This window comes from Lates calcarifer, linkage group LG5, assembly GCF_001640805.2.
Source record: "Lates calcarifer isolate ASB-BC8 linkage group LG5, TLL_Latcal_v3, whole genome shotgun sequence".
Lineage (NCBI taxonomy): Eukaryota > Metazoa > Chordata > Actinopteri > Centropomidae > Lates > Lates calcarifer.
The window spans coordinates 28,018,009-28,038,021 of NC_066837.1; the positions used below are offsets into that span (position 1 = coordinate 28,018,009).

Below are 20,013 nucleotides of genomic sequence, written 5' to 3' on the forward strand. Positions count from 1 at the left end.
GCTCTTGTTCTGGTGTATTATCTGATGTACCTGTCTTCCTCACCCCTCCCAGGAATAAAATAAACACACATACACATCAACACTTCTGAAACAGCAAGAGTGCTTGTAAAGAGTAAAAATGTACTAGAAAAAGGATGGGTAACACATCCCCGATGAGTTGAAACTGCATGTAACCCATTTTCAAATCCAGATAGATAGTACAACACACGTGGAGTTATTCCTTTGTATGAGTTTTAGGATGGTGTCACACACAGGACAACATTTTGTCAGACTGTTTCTGACAAATTTCTCCAGTGAAACAGTGTACTAACAGGTCCCCTCAGGTATTGACTGTTTTCTAAATGCTCCCCAACACTGATACTGACTGTACTAGCACGTAGTCTGTCAGCTTGACTTCCTCATACGCTGAGGTGGTACGCATTAAAGTATAGCAAAAGTATAAGTAAGAATAAACAGTGTATTATCTTCTCAACATGCCACAACTGTAACATGCCAGCTACCTAGCTTACAACGTACAATAGTTACCTAATCTAGCAAAGAAGGACATCATTAATGAACTACAAGTTAAAAGAGTGTTAAATACTGTCACATCCACTATTTTGGAACCAGTTCTGGATGCTAACAGAGAGTTTAGGTTGATGCTAGCAACTCTGCCCTGCTCCACATTGTTCTTGGGGAAGTTTAAACTTGAGCAAACCCCAACCACCATTACCTGAGATAGTGTGGTATTGTTAAGAGTGAGAATATCTTAATTATACTTATAATCATAAATTTCTATAATACTGGGATACTATAATACTAGGACTAACTATTTCTGCACTGCAAGACAAGAACAATGCTAATTCTTTCTTTCCATGTCTTCTACATGGATCATCAGCTGCTGAGGATACTGTATTCTTAACAAACTGTCAATGTTGTGTATTAATTGTGTGAGATACTATGGTCACACCTTAACTGGGTGTCTTTAATATGATTAAAAGTAACCATAGGAAATTAAAAAATAATAGAGAAGAAGCCTGAGAATGGGAGTAGTTAGGTGAGGAAAGTGGTGGACTTTTCTGAGAAAAATAGAGTGACTTGTTTTTTTACCACCCAATCCCATCTTTTCTTGATTCAGTTCAAAATTTGCTTTTTGGCTAGCCTATTCACCAGTGATGCTGTTCTGTATTTTAGTATGCAATTACTGGTTCAAACCCCAGCAGCTCTATTTGACTAAAGAGGGAGGAACAGTATTCCATCTGTATTTCTTTTTCTTTGAGATTTCAAGAGTTGACCCTAAAGCACAAAACATTTGCACTTTTCAAGTTTGTTTATTCTGCCCAGCTTGAAGTGGTAGTTTGACAATGATAAGTGGTGCCAAAGTAACTGCCATTTCTGACATTTAGACAGCTACTATGTAATTTAGACTCTGTGGCAAAAACATAGCAGTGTTGTGGCGTTCCAATAAGTGCTGAGAAAATGCAGTCCCTCCCTAATATCCTGCAGTGAGACAGAACACTGCTGCTTTGGCAATATGGATCATGAAATAGTCTGGATACACAATTATTAAAAGATTGTTTAATATAAATTATAATATAATCATAGGGTCTAAAAGATTCTGAGATGGTAAAGTGACGTTCACAAATATTTTTTGTAGTTGTAATTTAACCTTGTTAAACCTTTGAAATAAATCTGCATGATAAATTCAAGTCTCATGTCAAGTACATGTGTAGAGAAGATTAGTATTTGGAAAACAGTTAGATTGTGTAAATAAAACTGGTATCAGTGGTGAGGCTATACCAAGATACTGTGAAAAGAAAGTGGTTTTGTGAACATTTATGTACAGGTACAAAGCATAAGACTTCATGTAAAACACAACACTCAAAGTTCCCACTCTGTGAGTGACAGATGCAAATTTTGAGTCTGCCTTTACACCTTAACAATCCAATCACAAAGCAGAGTCCAATCAGAGGGTAGGTAGTTGTGTTACTTTCATCTCTGCCATAAGTCCTGAAACGTGAAGTAGATTTTCAAGATCAATGACAGCTGATAGATCTTCCATTACCTTAATAGGTTTGATCATGATGATTTACTACAGCATACTGATGATGCTGTAGTAAATAATGGTAAACACTGAATGTGCTATGCAAATCATGCTATGTCTTGGAAGAGCCCACGTTGTCATCAATATTTACAATACAATTCTTTACTATAAATTCATGTTTTTTAAACATGTTCACCTTCAACTTAAATTTCACATGCAGATTTACTTAACTGGTTTACAAAAGTTAATTTTCAACTGCAAACACTGGAATAATTGAACCTGCCACAACCACCACAGATGGCAGGTAGCTGTATAATGTAGCTGAATGGAATGGGAGCAAACTTGTGCAAGAAAAAAGTTATGTTTTTCAGGACACAAAATGCATTTATCAGGAGCCAAGTTAGTCAAACTACAGACCTAATAGATACTCTGTGACCATTGCAACCTGCCTGGTCTCATGAAATTTCATATGAATAACACACCAAGTTGTGTCAATTTATGCCATGTTTTTTGTTGTTTGTTTGTTTGTTTGTTTTGTTTTTTGGTTTGTTTACTATGAAGAGGGCAGTATTCATAGCAGGAGTCATTAGGAAGGGCACAGAGACTAGCACTGACAATTTGCTTTCAAATATAAAGTGCAAAAGTTTTAAAGTGAATCAAGCCAATATTCATCGCAATACACCTAAAACATGTAATAAGCAATAACAACAGGATGGTGGAAGGAACTGTAATACTAAGGAATTAAAGTTTATAATTGTGTTTTGCACACTTGCAGTAATATTATTGGATGTCATCATTCAGCTCATGAAATAGCCAGTGATTATGAGACATGAACAAAGCACTTAATATGTCAGGGCTCTGTTTGAGCTGGCACTGTGCTCCAGTATTGGCATAGTGGACAAGATGTTGAGTCATTCTACCACTGTATTGTCACTGGCACTGTCACTACTACTATTGTATGCTATTGTCATTGCCCCTCATCAAACCGTGTAGTAATATATCTAGAAAAATGTAGCCATGCAAGAGGTCAGAGAGAGAGGTTTTCTAAGTTTGATAGTGATGGACCCAGTTTGGGGCTGTCTGGTCAGTCAGTTAGCAATTAACTAAGAACACTTGAAACTGCACGCTCAGTCAGGCATTATGTCCCTTAGAGAGCAAACTACATTCCTATGAGATGTGTTTTCATTTGAGTTTTGGTGATTGAAGCTGTTCTGAAGCAGAGGACAATCTGGAAATAACAGGATAAACAGTTGTACTTCCAAAGGGGTGGTAGATAGTTAGACTGCTAGCTCCAAAAATACCATTAAAAAGTCCATAACTAGTTATTGGAGACACAAAAATGCTAAATGAGTGGCTTAAGTGCAGCTTAGGTAATATTTGCAGCTTTCAACAAAGTACATTTAAGGTAAACCAACACTATCAACAGGATGTCTGAGTATTATCCTCTGCTCCACAGCAATTTTTTGCACACAAATAAGTGATGATTGGACTCACATAAACCCTGGCACTGTCGTCAGAGTTAAATGTACCATGACAGTTAAACTCTGTAGGGAAGACATAATCAGGTGAAGTAAGTTATCCATGGTGTGAGAACAGGGACATTACTGTGGTTGGAGATCAGCATTATTGGCAGCACTCCCAGCCCTGTCACTCACCCACAAACGTACAGTGAGGGGAGCAGCTGTCCATCGAGGCTTGACTTTCCACTTTCCAATTCACAATACATTAAGAAGAATTTGAGATAGGAATGGTAGAAGTAGATGAAGTTGAAAAAAGGAGATTTGATAAAGCCGTAAAAAGAGAAAGATAAAAGGCAAAACTAGCACTACCATTGAAGCAGCCATTTTCTTAACATCACTGGGCAGTGCAAAGCAACCTGACTGTCTCATGTCAGCCCTGGTTGGTGATTCGTCTCTCTGTTGCTGGCTAATTGAGATCACAGCTCTGATAGGATTTGAAGAGGAGCAGTTGGAGAGAATGTTTATCACTTCACAGAAAGACGTCCCAAATGGCAAATCTAACGCTGCCTTTTCGCAAAGGTCAAGGCAGTGGCAACACCTCAAAGTATCACCCAGTCAGTCTGTCAATTTTAATGAACATTCTGACCTTAAACAATGAAAGCTGATCAGTCAGCCTGTGCATAATTTTCAAAGGAGCCCTCGTATGTGCATGGTAGAGGGTGGGGGAAATGAAGGCAAGCAATTCATTGTTGACAGTAAATCAACTCAGCAAAACAATTCTTCTTCAAAGTTGCTCAGTCTCTCTCATCTGGCCTCTGGAGTATTGTCTCTCTGTGGATGAAAATTTATGAAATATGACAAGTCCTGTACTCATTTGCAGGTTTTCAGACAATGGTAAATTAATGCCAACAACAAAGTCAGGTTGTATTTCCCTCCTCTTACTGTACGAATTTGACATTTCCTATACTTGTACTTTTTGAAAAACAAGCCTATGCAGCAGTTGTTTGCTCTGCTTTATGCAGTGAGTTTACTGAAGTTGTGCTCACAGTATGTTACTGAATTACTGAGCTGGAAATCTGGGATGAGATGATGTTTATCTCTTTTTGTAGCACTACAACACACAGAAGCAAAGGTCCTGTCCTTGTTTCTTATTTTGCATTCAAACAGCTTTGACTCAGATATTCCCTCAATTATAAATAATGGCTTAGTTATTAGAAATGTTCAGCACACAAACACAGAATCCTCAGACTGAACTGATTGTCATATTCACAGAATAAGTAGCTATTAACACCCAAGCTTCCCTCACTGGTGACTGACTCAGCCAAGCCAAACCTAACTTGTACTCCCATATTTGAGATCTGTTCCCAGCATGGGCTATATTTTAAGCCATGCTAGCAGCGTGGCTCTAGAGATGGCAGTACTGGTCTGTTCGTCCAGTCTCATCTTAGTATAAACTTTACAACAGCTTCACATTAGCATGCTAGCACTGGCACAAAACACTTTTATTTATCTCAAAGACAACCTAAGCCAGTGTAGCAAGTTTGTTTATGAACTGTTTTACTAATGGCAGCAGCATGAGCATTAAGTTGCAGCAGGGCAGTCAGGTAAGCTGTTCAGGTGAAGTAGAGCAGTGCGAGGAGCAGGTCATGTGGCCAGATTGAGCAACTTTCGGCCCAGCAGCACTACTTTTTTATTTGACTGGATGGGAAAAATAGTTTGGGGCAACATATGGAAGTTCAGGCTACTTTTTGTTTTATCAACTGGATGGTTTTCCTCAGCAAAAAGTTAAGCTATAATTAAATGAATCAGCCTCTCCTCTCCTCTAATTAGTATCAGTGAGATTGACAGGGTGAGTTAAACAGGCTCCGCATGAAGTGATTGATATGAAAGAGAAAACCAAATGACATATAAGTTTATAACTAGATAGCTGGGTTTGAGGCTCTGATGGGGTCACTTGATATCAGTCAAATCTGGCAACACTGCATGTTAGACAAGTCGTATACTTGAACTGTCTTGTAGGCTTGCTTGCAGGCTTTACTTCATGATTAGTGTCACTGTTTAAATACTTAACACAACTGATTATTATTATACACTTGTAATGCATTACCATGTGATTTTAAGAGCTTAAGTCTTACAGGGTAGTGTACATTTTACATTGTGTTGCTACCTTTAATTGCCTCACTTTCTCTGCAGAGCATACCACTCAGTTTAACAATTACAGTCTTATTTCTGTGGTCAGAGATCAATCAATATATGTGAGAATGAACACCTCTCCTCCCGGACCTCAAAAAGATAACACCATACCATCAATAAACATGTTGTAACTGTGTGGATTTTTCATTATATTCTCGAGGGAACTTTGCTGTAGTCTCAGTCAGTTTGAACTGTTTCATCAAGGCAAATTTTCACACTGAATAATCAGGCGTTTGAGTCCAATTATTTTGATTTAATTGGTCTTATGCTCGCCTTCAGCAAATTAACGCTGATCTGATAAAAAAAGAGCATTCTCTTCACTCTTCTTTGTTCCCTATTAACGTGCTGATTACAGTTGTAATGATGTTTGGTATGAAGAAATGTTCATTACGAGGATAACTGCCTAAAATTAGTGTCAGTGAAAATGACAGTGATTATGAAGTATTAGGCAACAGTTAGACAACTGGTGGGAATTTTTGTGCTGTGCTATTTCCTTCTAGTCTAGAAAATGAATAGTGATATGGAACATATCAAGGTGTTAAAGGGTGTTTGAGTGCTATATAATACTATGCTATGCAACTACTGGATATACAGGAAGCTGAAACATCTCTTTAAAATTAATTTCCACTGCAGACCTTGAAAGTGTAAGAGGTAAGGGATCAACACCACCTCTTTTTTTAGAGGGCCTTCATTGCTGGAAAGGATTCCCTTGCCTAAATAAAGGGGCCCATCACAAAAAGAGAGGAAGAGAAAGAGGAGATAGCTCTGCATTAACACTCCCTGGCTGCAGACTCCTCTTCTCCTGCTGTGCCAGGATGGGGTCACCTGGGGGTGAGGAGTGACATCCTCTCAAATTGCATCATTTTGCTGAGCATGCTCACAGGCTATGTGATATTTCACAGGTCAGTGCCTATAATAAGGGCCTGGCTCTCTCATAGAGACCCACCTGATGTCTGTGACCTTTTGCAATTGGACTTGGTATTTCCCTCAAAACCTTGCCAACCTGGGCTCACCGGAACATTCCAAAAGCAATTCTATGATAGCGCTCAGGAGAGGATACAATTGATACAGCTACTGTAGGCTCTCTAAAAATGACTGTATAAGAAAGAAAAACAGTGAAAGGTAAGGTGATTAAATTGAGATACATAAACATTTATCTTTTGTTCAAAGCAACACCGTAGTTAAAGCAGCACAAATCAACATTATTTTAATTGACAACAGATCAAATGAGTGTTGCTTGTGAGCTAATGACTACTGAATATTGAATTATTATCAAACTCTGCACTTCTCTGCAGTTCTCTAAAGCAGAGCTTGCTCACATCCAGTTTTAGCTCCAAATTAAGAGGTGCGGATAATAAACAAGTAAAAACCATCTGACAGGTTACACCAATAATTGTTAGGAGCTGGAAGGAGAAACATTTCCAGAAGGAGACAATGACATGAAAATAACTTTAGATAACAACATGAGACTGCAACCAGTCTGCAATACCAGTTAGCACACCTGCCTTTGCCTGCTGCCCAGTCTAAAAGCACATGACCCCACGGTAGACCCAGAACTCGCTGGAAGGGAATACATATTTCATCTGGCCTGGGAATGCCTTGGGATCCCCCAGGAAGAACTGGAAAGAGAGATGCCTGGAATACCCTGCTTCACTTGTTGCCACCATGACCCAACCCCTGATAAGCAACAGAAAATGGATGGATGGCATTATACTGTAGCGTCACCGGTACTAGTTAGTTAATCAGTACTAGAGGACATATTTAGAACCTGAAAGTTGCAGCACTGCTATGCTGTGAAAGTCCAACATTGAAAATGTTAGCACAATGTACTTAAAGTATCAAAACTAAAAGCAGTATACTCATAGCTCAGACAAACAATAAAGGGTTGTCAGGGAGTGTGGGACAGTCACAGGGTTAGGTTCATTGAAGTAACAGTGTACCCACCAACCAAGACACCACTACACTGACTAAACCATAGTTTTAGTTAAACTGTTGGACTGTGATGAGATTCAAAATGTGGTCTCCAGCACTTCAGCACTGTGACTTCCACACCATTACTTTCTGCCTTGCAATCTAAAGAACACAGTGGTTGGAACATCATCAATAAATGCTGGCATTGGCCATAAAGCATGTGCTGCAGAATAGTCCTATATAAATGTAATTCCAAAGGATACCAGGCTCATAAGAAAGCTACACAATCTCTATGAACTTCAGTTACATGCCAAGTTGTTTTGTCATCCATACACACTGCTGGTCTCGGTCAGTGTTTTTCGTGTTAGCATACAATACACATCACTACCACTAGCCCTTGAACATAGTATTTTCAAACAGAACTAGTTAGGCTAGATTATTCATAACAGCTGTCAGCCTGGATCAACACAAAGCCAGCATATTTGCAAGCATGACTATGCATAATAAACATTTTATGGTAATATAAAAAAATACAGCACTGAATTATAAGTCTGAAAAAACATATATCACATCCAGGCTACTCTAAAACAAATTCCACATGAATTACTGCATCCTTTTTGTTTTCCCCTTCGTGCTTTACCTTTAAGTTAACACATAAATCACCCTCACTGTTATTAAAGAGGTCATTTACTCTGATCCCTTCTCACAATATTTAAATTCTTACCTTTTTAATTACACACTCTTGGGCTTTGTCCTCATATCCTGTAGCACATACTCATTTTCTTCCTGTCACAACAGCAAATGGTGGATTCCATCATGAGGCTTTGTCTGGAGGCAATGTGGAATTTTATAGTACTACTATTCAAGGGCATTCCTCGGCTTGTTTTTGGCTTTCAGCAATCAACTTAAAGTCTCACCAGCCATCCAGCTGTTGCAGTGATTAATGCAAAATATTCTTCCAGTTTAAGAATAACTGATATTTTTAATTTTTATGAGTTAAAAAGTTATTAGATTTTTAAACCATCCACATCACTGTTATTACTTTTTCTCGTTTAATCCTAAACTAATGAATTTCTATAATGGACTTACAAACGTAGTAGTAAGTGAATACTCCTCAGATGTATGTCTTATGTTTGTCGACAGCAGCGTAGCCTGAGAGCTCTGACTGCACAGCTTATCTGAAATGACACAAATATTTCCACGGAGGACAACATTCTGACATCAGTCCCCCAAAGCGTCGTGCTAGACTGTGGTGGCTGGTGATGTAGCTGGTGGCATGGGTGCTATAGCTAGGTACATGTTTTGTTTTTGTCCATACCAGCTGCCCACTCCTTGCACAAGTCAGCGCTGAGGCCACAGGCTCAGATCTGTTGAGATTATGAACGGGTTGCTGCCAACACTGAGAGACACTGCCAGAACTGCTGAATGTGTGAACAGCGTAAGAGTGTGTGCAGCACAGGAAGAAAGTTAAGTGAAGGTTGGAGGAAAGTTTATTATTCATTTTCCCCTCCTTCTACTTACTTACCTCAGTAAAACTTCACTTTCACATGTCTGAGTTATAAGTTCCACATGATTGGCTCTGGAGCTGCTTATCAGAAAGAAGAAAGGTACTAGATAAAGGCGCTGCAGAGTCGTGAAGGATAGCTCCCACTCACCTTCCAGGAGAGCACCCCCCTTCCCACCCTCTCTCTTTGGAATGGCAGCAAAAGGTGTATTTACCCCTGTGCTATGGCAACAGGATGCACGCTGGCAAATGAGCAGGCGATCAAACAAAAGACTTTTAGAGCGTGCTCAGACTTCTTACATGCCTGCCTTGCTTTTATCACTCCACCTTTACCAAGTCTCCACCAGGGAAACAGCTGGTGTTCTACTAAACACTTGCATTTGTGAGTTGTTCATCCCCGACAAGCAATGCTGACAGAAAAGTAGGGAATGATTTAAAATTAGATTCTGCATACACAGTGCATGATGAGCATAAATCCAAAAGAGTTACGGCAGATATAAATCAGAAGTTTGTTTGCAACCTTCATCCATTATGATTCAGGTTGAAAAAAGGATTCAGAGAGGTTCCTGTAGTCAGTGAGGCACATATTCAAACGAGAAATATTTCTTTTTCACTGTTTGCCTCAGAACTTATAACAATTTTAGAAAGTAAGCCTTTTATTTTTAGAGTAACTCAACAGTAAGTTTATAGACAGATCATTAAGCTATCTCCAAATGCCATGGGATAAATACATTCGAGGAAATGATGTGTGAAAACACACCTGACCCCCATGTCTGTGCTCTACTCCTCTAACAATCTCCCTGTAGGTGTATACTGAAGTAAAAGTGGGACAGTGGATTAGCTTCAGCTCAGAGAAAATGTAAACTTCACTGATGAAGTTGGTTTAAAATATACTTATTATTTTTAAAGTATGGAGGACCTAAACGGACAAAATGCAGTGAAACGCTATTAGACAAATCAAATATATATTGTTATACATCTATTAATTAAAATGGAATGTAAAAAGAAATGTAAAGACTTACCTACCTCTCATCACTTGCTATTCCTCTTACTACCAATAAGTTGATTAAATGCACAATTTAAACATTTATTTTGGTAATTCTAATCTAATCTTATCTTTTACTAGAGTATTTTATTTGTCAGCTTCATTTTCCTATTCTTCTTTTTCCCTTCTTTGTCTTATTTAACGTTGAATTTATCTATTCACTATTTTCTCTGTGGAACAATTTCCATTTTACTTTAAATTTTCCTAGTGGTCACATGATAATAAGATAATAATTTTCACATCTATAAAATGTGGAACATTGCATTGTGGGATTGTTACTCAGAAAGTTGCCTATGCACCATTGACATTACTGTTTTTGTTCCAGTGTGGCATGTTTAAGGGCACTTAGACCCTAACCTTACACACTGAAAATTTGGAGACTCAAATAAATTGTAAATATAGTGCACAGCATTGTAAATACGGAGTGAATTTGCATACATCCAATGCCCCTATCGTCATAACATTGAAAAGAAAAAAAACATAAGTAGCATGAGCTAGCTAACTTTGTAAATTAGTAAGTTAGCTAGCTGGATAAATGCTTAAGTGTATTAATGTATTTTATGTAGTAAAAATCTTTACTTTTCATCAGCTTGTTAAAGGAAAAGCACAAAGCCTTCTATTTCTTTTCACACTCCATCTGAATTATTTAATTAACAGTATGATTTATTTGTGAAATCAGCGATTGACCTTGGCTTTTGATATATTTATATATTTGATATGTTTATATCGGAGAGGCTTACTATTTAAATTCATTAACATTGTACTTTAAATAGTGTTGCTGTTGCATTTAAAATGTAAATATTTTGAGGCTGAAAGCTGCAAGTAAGCCACTTAAACAGTGAAATGAACTGATGTGGATTTCAAGTTTTCTATTAGAGAAGAGTACACATATTTTTATTACCACCTTTCACAAGTGTCTTCACCAACAACCTCCCCCACTTCCCCAGTCCCTTTTTAGCACATGGATTTCCACTTCTTCCTGACCCCAGCATGTCAGTTATTATCACTAACAACACTCCAGAGACATTGTTTGAGAACAGACTCAAAGCTACTGGCCATGATGGTGTGCTGCCACTCTTTAGTAATACACTGTGATCTAACCATAGAATCTGCTGTTTTCCAGGGCTTCTCATGGCATAAATAATGAATGGAAGTCATCTCTGGTTGTTCTTTGCCTGCCAGCTTTGAGGGTTTGAAAGATACACTGGGGACTTTTCCCTCCAAAGCCTATAGCCTGACTTAGATTTAAATCACATACTGTACAGTAGCATCTGTGATCAACTGAAGGGAAGCTGATTGTTCATTTACGTGGACAGAGCAGAAAAAAAGAGGGATGGGTAAGGTGACTAAGTCAAATCCTTCTAGACCTCATGAAAAAGTCATCATGTCTGGGAGGAATTTTTAAAGTTTTATACTTTATTTAAAGATTCATTCTGGAAAAAAGCATTCTAGACTGTGACAAGCAGGGAAGGGGATGAGGCAAAGATATTTGCCTACCCGCTGTCAAGGTTGAATGGAGAACATGGGCTCTGAGTGGGATACACGACAAATGTTGTCACTGAGAGCGATCTTTGAATGTCAGCACTTCTGTCCCACTCTGGCTCTTCCTTTAAGGTATTTCCTCAACACTGCATTTGTCAGGCACAGTGCAATGATGCGGTCAGGTCTATATTTGGTAAGGCCTGATGACAACATGGAATACTATGAGGATTTTCTAAAACGATTTTTATATTCTCTCATGTTCTCCCCTCTCTGTTTTGCTTGTTGTTTACATGTAGCACACAGCAGCACACGGTTGTTATGTGAAATCTTTTGTTTTACACTGCAGGATCATTTCTGACTTTCTCAGTGCATTGTATTAGCAGCAGCACAGATTCTAGTGTGGTTAGCAGACACATTTCCTGTTTTCCTTTTCTTTCACACATGGCTTGCTGTTATATTTTCCACTAACACAGACACAAATATTAACACACACACAGAGATGGATATGTGCATAACCACATTTCTTAATCTAGTGAAAGAGAGACAGCCTTTACAGTGCTCAGTCTTTTGAGGTTCCATTATTTTTTTTTTTTTATGCTTCACTGTCCTCTACTCTCACGTGTGTTTCACTGACGACTCTGAGCTCTCTCACAGAAACACCTGCAAATACAGTATCTTCCAATCTCTGTGTGGTAATTCTCTAAAGTCATTTTCAATTATGCTTCAGTGGATTCTGCATTAGAGGAAAGATTGTGCAGCAGTTGCCTTAGGTGAAAACATGGAAAGATGCAAGCGTGTGTGCGTGCCACCTCTGAGCATGACTTTGTGTGTGTATGCTTCAGTTGGTGTGCAAGTTTTCACAAGAGCACAGCTCAGGGTGAGTGTATAGTCCACAGATAAACTCCATGACAGCTTGTACATTACGACTCTCCTTGCTGAGATATTCTTTGCTGATGGTAGCAGTGATTATTAAATACTGCTGGATGTTTGCTGCCTCTGCCCCAGACGTTTAAATCTCACACAAACACCATTTTTATTCACCAGGCATAAAACAAATATCAGAATGGGTTTTCATTGTCCTAAAAGTTTTCATTTCTGTCTCTTGACTCAAAACAAATCCATTTTCTGGTCTCAAGCCAGTGGAAATCTGATATACAGTACTGCATTATGTGCTGGTTTTAGCAAGTGAAACTGGGATATTGTAATTTTTGCATTTACAGAATATGGGTCAATAAATAGCACATTATTATGTGTATACCTACTACTGCCCCACCTCTAGAATGAACAAGTAAGACAAGCCTAGCCCCTATATCTTTCTTGTATGTGGGGGTGTATTGCTGTTTCAGACTTGGATTCAGACTTGTTACGCCCCTACATCTGAACATTTCTGGTTCTGGTGACTCCATGTGGTTTTACACTGATATACATTTGTTGACTACTTTATTAGGTACACCTGTTCAATCTGTTGTAATTCAGTAGGCTACAGCAGCGCTATATATTCTACCTTTATAAGGCTGGAAATATTCAGTTTTTAATGACATTGTCAGAAACACCTCTCATTTCTGTTTTTTTTTTCTTTTTTTTTTCCTACTAATTTATATGTGCACCAGTTCACTAGGTGGTGCTTTTGCGAAAAAAATAGGGCCTGAGACTGTAGTCCTGAAACTGGAGCCTCCTCCTCTGCAGAATCATGCTACTTGATTTGCAGACTATTTCCAACATAACACTACAATGGTGTCTTTGGTATGTTGTCTTATGTGTACAGACAACACTGACTAGCTTTGTTTGTTTTCTCTATCCCTCTTAGAGCTTTATTTTCTTCTGCCCTAGCTAATGATTGGACAGGACAGGGAGGCTGCTTTGAATGGAACCAATATACAAGAGTGAACACTAGTTGCTGTAACAGTGAACTTTGACAACAGTATTTCTGCTTGAATGTTGTCAAGAGAGCCAGCTTAGTGTTTTGGATTAAAGCACTTAACAATCCATTGTCTGAATAAAGCACTACACTGGCTGCAAGAAACAGACTAATTGCCGAGGGCAACCCATCCATCCATTCATTATCTGTGCCCGCTTACTGCTGTTCAGCCTCACTGAGAGGCTGAAGCCTTTTCCTTCATGCTTCACATGAAATAGCAGGGAAACACCCTGGACAGGTCACCAGTCGCTGCAGGGCCATCACACAGACAAATACATAACAATCTACGCTGTGGGCAGTTCTGACCCAGTGAACATTGATCTTCAGTTTGCTAGATGTCTAGACATCTACTGTGGGGTAAAACTGGGCTACACTGGTTGGGTTTGGTTTGGTTTTATAAACATCTAGGTTAAATATAACCAATGCTCCAAGCATTCAGATGATATGAATGTTTGTTTTGATCAAATTGTTAAAATGCTCTCAGTCCCCCTCAGTTATTACCATGCAGACATAGTGTTCAAGCTTCACAAGCAGTAACGAATGATTTTCATTGCCTTCCTGTTGGAGGTTGGTTTTGCTGTATGCAACATGTGAAGAAGCCCGGAGATACTACTCAGGGTTGACCAATTCTAATAGCTCTCCAACTGCTCTGCATTTTTGGTTAAAAAAAAAAAAATAATAATGATTTAGCAGTAGGCTGAGATCTGGTGGCCGTAGAAATATATTTCACATAATCTGAATACTTTTCAACTAAATCTAGCTCAGTTTTAACACATAGTCATCATTTGACCTGCAAATGACCAAATCAGTTCTTACTGAGCAGGTTTAAATTCATTTGTCATGTCTGTCTTTGGAGTGGAAGAACATCAGAGCAGCAGAAGAAAACCCACACAAAGACAACATCCAAAAACACACAAAAGACCAGATTTAAACCTAGGATCTCTTCAGCTCTGTACTGCTTGCACATAAATATATGTTACTGGATGAATTCAAAGCAAAGTAGTGGTGAGGGGGACTTTAAATGCTCAGCAAACCCTTTGCTGGTTAAATGAAGGTTAATAGGAAGATTTTCAGCTTGCCCAAATCTGGTCTCTCCTACTCTGTTCTCAAGCATTTTGTTCTGGCGACAGCTCTCTTTAGTTCTTTTCCTGGTCACCCAAAGTTCCCTGGATTTTATCCAGAGAGCGAGCTTGTGTTGAGGACCTGTGGCTGTAACAGAAGTGGCTTTGTCATCCCCCTAGAGTATGTCCCTGGAACAAAAGACTGTAACAACTGAGACAATTGCAGTGGAAATGTCTGCGATGCATTCAGGCATCTCTACCTCTGACCCCTCAGCACTGCATAGACCGCTTTGGTTCACCAGTGCTGTGAATGTTTTTCAAGCACATCAGTCAGTGAGTGTTCAGAGTCTTCAGGCTTGATTTTGCCGCAGGGTTCTCTGCTAAGAAACCTTATCCTTTCTCTGTTTTTCTGGCTCTCTGAGCCTCCTGTGTCTCACTGTGACTTTCTTTCTGAGGACAGACAATTGAGTTGTTGCTGCTTCGGTTCGACTCTGACAACCACCTGATGATGCTTTCATCTCCAGACCCCTGATGAATATTGATTTGGTGTTTTCTGTTCTCATTGTGTCTCTTTGCTGTTTTGTACGCACTAGCGCGCATTCACAAACAGTTTTTTGTTCAGCAGCGTGCAAGCCAACATCAGGTTTACAGTGAGAAGAGTGAGATCGGTAACCTTTTGTTTTTCTTGGAATGATATTGCAACGGACTTCATTTCTCTTTAATTCTTGTATGCTTCAGGGTGATGTGCTTTGTTTGTATGAGCTTGAGAAACTAAGATGATTTGGTTGGAGTTTTAATCCCTCAGTCTTTGAAGTGCATGGCTTTTTTCTCTTTCTCTCCCCAGAGCATGGTCAACAGTGTTGTACACCAACGCTGAATTGTTCTGCTTTACTGGCAGCCATCTGGCAAAATCTCACAAACATCCCCTAATGCAATTTCTGTCTGCCTTTTTTCCAATCATTTGATGTTCACACACTGCAATGCACTGCACCGCACTACCTCTCTGGCTGTTGAAAACAGCTTTATAAATGAAAACAAATGGAAACCTCCTGCTTTGTGACTGTGTAGACACAGCAGATGTCATTATGGTAGTTTTTCCATTTATTTTATTATAAGATTATAATTTAAAATGTTAATGTTGTGTAATACCTCACAAAAAATACTTCACAACTATAACAACAGAGTAAAGAAGTAGCCCTCATAATGCTCTTTAAATACTGTAATACCTCCAAGAACGCAGTATTGCCAGTGAGGTAGGTCTGTCATGGTCAAATACATAGCAAGAATCTTCCATTCAAGACATTCTGATGTAACATCCTGGATCAAATCTGCTTTAATCTCTTTTACTGATAGTCACAAAAATATTTCCACCTGCTATCTTCCACCACAAGCCTGAAACAGCCATTAATTCCACTAGAAAGCTCACAAACTGCTTGTCTCAACAGAAATGGATACAGGTTGCTTTTTTGCAAAAGCATACTGGTGTTCAAACTGAAAATATATAGAACACTCAAGACACTGGCAGTATTTTTTTTTCTTCCCTCCATTTTTTCCAGATTTTCTGTGTCTTCACTTCTTTGCACATGTCAACCAAACAAAAGCAGAGGTAGTGACTATCGAGTGAGATTTAGATAAACGTTACAATCACATGTTGAATACGACAGAAAATTAGCATTACCATGTTTAGCTGATCAGAAATCAGATAAGCCCTTTCAACCAAAAAGGAGAATGGCCCTAAATAGTGATAGTGCTCTTATTACTTCTCACATTTTTGTCAGCAATGCTTCAATTGGCAGTCATCTATTTGCCTCTCTGTGTTGCATCTAACAAATTACAATGACTCTCTGTACTACAAAACGTTTAAATAGAACTCATGCAAGGCACAGTAGGGTTGCAGATGAATTACTTTATGCTATAGGGGATATTGTGCAAGGAAATGTAAAGTAAAGCTCCAAATGTCTATGTGTTAGGTAACTAAAATACTTTGTTTGGGGAACAAAGTAGAACAAATTTTGGTGAAATATTGTGGTATTGGTTAAACAAAACAAACAAACAACAAATAAGCAAACAAAAAAAACAGATGTTAATTGCAGTGGTGTTCTCAATGTTGAAAGACTTAAGCACAAAAATTGTAACCTCTACTGTAAGACAATGACAGCAAGATGTAGGTGTCATGCACTGGTCACATCATACCTGTTTTGCAAAGATCAAACAGGCAGAAATACCTCCCTCCAGACACCAGCCTGTCTGACAGCCAGTGCAAATCACATCAATAAATGCAACAAACTGCCCTTTTCTGTTGCCATACAGAAGGTGCTGGATAATCCAACCAATTCAAAGCTGGTGTCGGTGTACTGGAGTATAAGACAGGGTTTTTCACAGCAATAGTTCTTTATTCCAGTCCTATCGACAGAAGAATATACAGCAAAGAAAAAACAGAAGGTTAATTACACACCCAAGAGTAATAAAAGAAATTCATCATTTATTCTTAAAGTAATCAGTCAAATATTTTGAATCAACCAAAATGACTAGGCAGCCACTGAGGAGTAACCTAAAATAAAGATGCACCACCATCTATAAGTTTGGTTAAAAAGCCTAGCATTTTTAAAAACAATTGCAACATCAGGCTTGCTTTAGTGAAAAAAGGCACTGCATCGATTGCTGTATTATGAAATATAAGCATGGATAATCTTTGCATCATTGAGAATAACTTAAGCACTATAGCCAGTGATTGACATCATTTGATCTGTTATGCAAAGTTGTTAATTGAATCTTAAATCTGAAAAAGTACAGTTCAATTCAATTCAATTCAATTCAATTTTATTTATATAGTGCCATATCACAACAACAGTCATCTCAAGGCACTTTTCATATAGAGCAGGTCTAGACTACTCTTTAAAATAGGTATTTACAGAGAGAGACCAACAAATACAGAAATAGAGACAGTGCAAGAATAAACTTTTAAGAGCAGAAATCGAGCAGAACCGGACCAGGGGGGGGTCGGGGGGTAGAGGAGAGAGGGGGGGGGGGGGGGGGTAGAGAATAGCGAAAGAAGAACATAGCATAACACAGGTTCCATATCAGATGTAAGATGAGGCCAGTAATACAGCAGTAGTAATGATAGTAGTGATAATTAAAGTATTAACTGCTAACACAGCAATACAACTAATAGCAGTGTAAGTAATTTCTAATTCTAGCAGCAGGTGTTGAGTGGAGTTGTAGGAGCAGCAGGAGACTTGTCATCACAGATCAGACTCTACAGCTCCAGAGGCAGAAATACCTGCAGAAAGAGACAGAAGAGGAGAGAGAGACGGGAGAGCACAATACTACAGGAAAGGGAAGATACTTGAGTTAGTAACATGTAACATGGGATATGTTCAGTGAACAAATTACAGGTACTGTGAATTAAGCATCAACATTTTCACCTCCACTACAACATAAGTGACTGTAATAAACTTCACAGAGACTATTGTGAATTATACTGTATGTAGATGTTACATGTATAGTCTCCATTCTCTCTAAAGAGTTAATAACTCTCCAACTCTATGAATGTATTTGGTTTGATTCTCTCAAGTGTGAAAAAAAGTGTTTACATCCTGTGGGGCCACGTCTAAAAATATAGCCATAGTGCTCAGAAGCTCCACAGTGTACGTTTAACTACCCAAAAGTATCCAACTTAGGAGCAGTCAGCATCTAAAAATGAAGTAGGATTATCTTGGTTTAAGTGGCAGTGAATTTAGTTTTTGTAAACAGCAGGCTTAGCAGCAGAAGATGTTGCTGTTTAATTAAATAAGAGAGTATTAGCTTATCCAAATCAGGCTAACTATTTGGAAGTCTGTTAGGAAGGCTTATTCATAATTGTATTCATTTTCTAAATGAAGGCTGGGCGATAAAACAATAATTATCGCAATATAACTTTTCCTGGATAGAAATATAAAATATGGTCAATACAACGTCGACAGAACTCATTCCATCCATGTTTTTACAGACAATACAAAAAGCAAAGGATAATGAGAATATTGCAGCGTCAAACCAATCATGTGCCTGGAATAGAGTTACAGCCACGTCATGTTAGGTTGAGGCACAGACCGTACGAGTAAGCACACATGCTAATATTTGGGCTGCTGCAGCCGTGCACAAATACAAATTTGGCTTGATGTTAGCTAGTTTGTTTTAACATTTTCTTCCTTTTCTTGTTTTTCTGTCTCTCCTGCTCAGCTCAACCGGGTGTTTTTTTTCTTTGTAATATTGCAACATAATTTCCCTGTGTCTGGCCACACCTACAAAATGTATATAGAGGTAACTCTGCAGATATAAAGTTGGCGTCTTGGTCATAGCTCAGTTATATGTCTTATATATAATCGAGTTTCCACATTAGCTGTGTCTGGTGCTAGTCACGCTGTTTACATCTCATCGTCGTTCTTGCCTCCCATTTTCATCAAGTATCTAACTGCAATTAGTTTTCTGGTTTAGTCACTTTGATTTGGTTGTAAAGTTTACAGCTGTTGCTCATGCTCATGCTGTGTGTGAACTGTAAGGCAGGTAAGAGAAGGTGGAACAAGCCAACATGAGTGGTGAGGCAGTGTAGCAGATAGTGTATGATGTTAGGCCATGCCTGCTGTATTCTGATGTCACTTGTGTCCACCCACTTTAGTTTGCAGCTATGGTGTTAGTATGTAGATGGTACATAAAAAGGGATCCAGACTAGACTCTTGACATAGATCAGAGTGTGAGAGGAGGAGACCACTGATTCCAATGTGGTTTTTCAGACAAGTAAGACATAGATATTCTTAAAAGGGCTTGCAAGCAGAAAGTCCAGAATCTTGCTCAATGTCACACGGCCATGTTAAGAATCTCCCTCTACAGTGTAACAATTTCTCATTTCCATTTCCCATTTATAAACTAGTCCAAAAATATGATTTGGATGGATACCTGTCTTTTGTCATTCTGCCATGTCCCCTAGTAAAATCAGCTCATTTTCCTTTTCATATTGATTAGCTTTCTTGTGCAGGGTGAGAGAGTGTTTGGGGGGTCACAGTTAATCTTGGTCCATATCCAAGAGCTGACATCTCCCTGCTATCTGCGCCAAAGATATCACCACTTCCCATTTAAGAAATCTAGGCATATGCATTATGGTGACTAGATGATGAAGGCATGCCTGGCAGTAGTGCTCACCAATGTCATGCCAAAAACAACATATGTTTCTGTTATTTATGAAGTCTCCTCTCAGGAGGCTCCAGCAGTGTTACACTGAGGCCAGCAGAGTAGTTCACCCCTCATGCTTTAAATCAGGAACATTCTCAGTGCAGCTCTTCTCCCCTCACCTCCACTTTAATATGCTGTGGAAATGATGCTGTCCGTCTGACTCATTATTATGTGTTGTAATCATAGCAACTACTGCGTCTCTCTGAGGCAT

General features: G+C 38.8%; 1 protein-coding gene across 1 annotated transcript in view; it reads left to right on the top strand.

Annotated features, from left to right (window-relative positions):
* Positions 1-20,013, top strand: part of sorcs3a (sortilin related VPS10 domain containing receptor 3a) — a 202,299-nt gene that overhangs the window by 99,840 nt on the left and 82,446 nt on the right.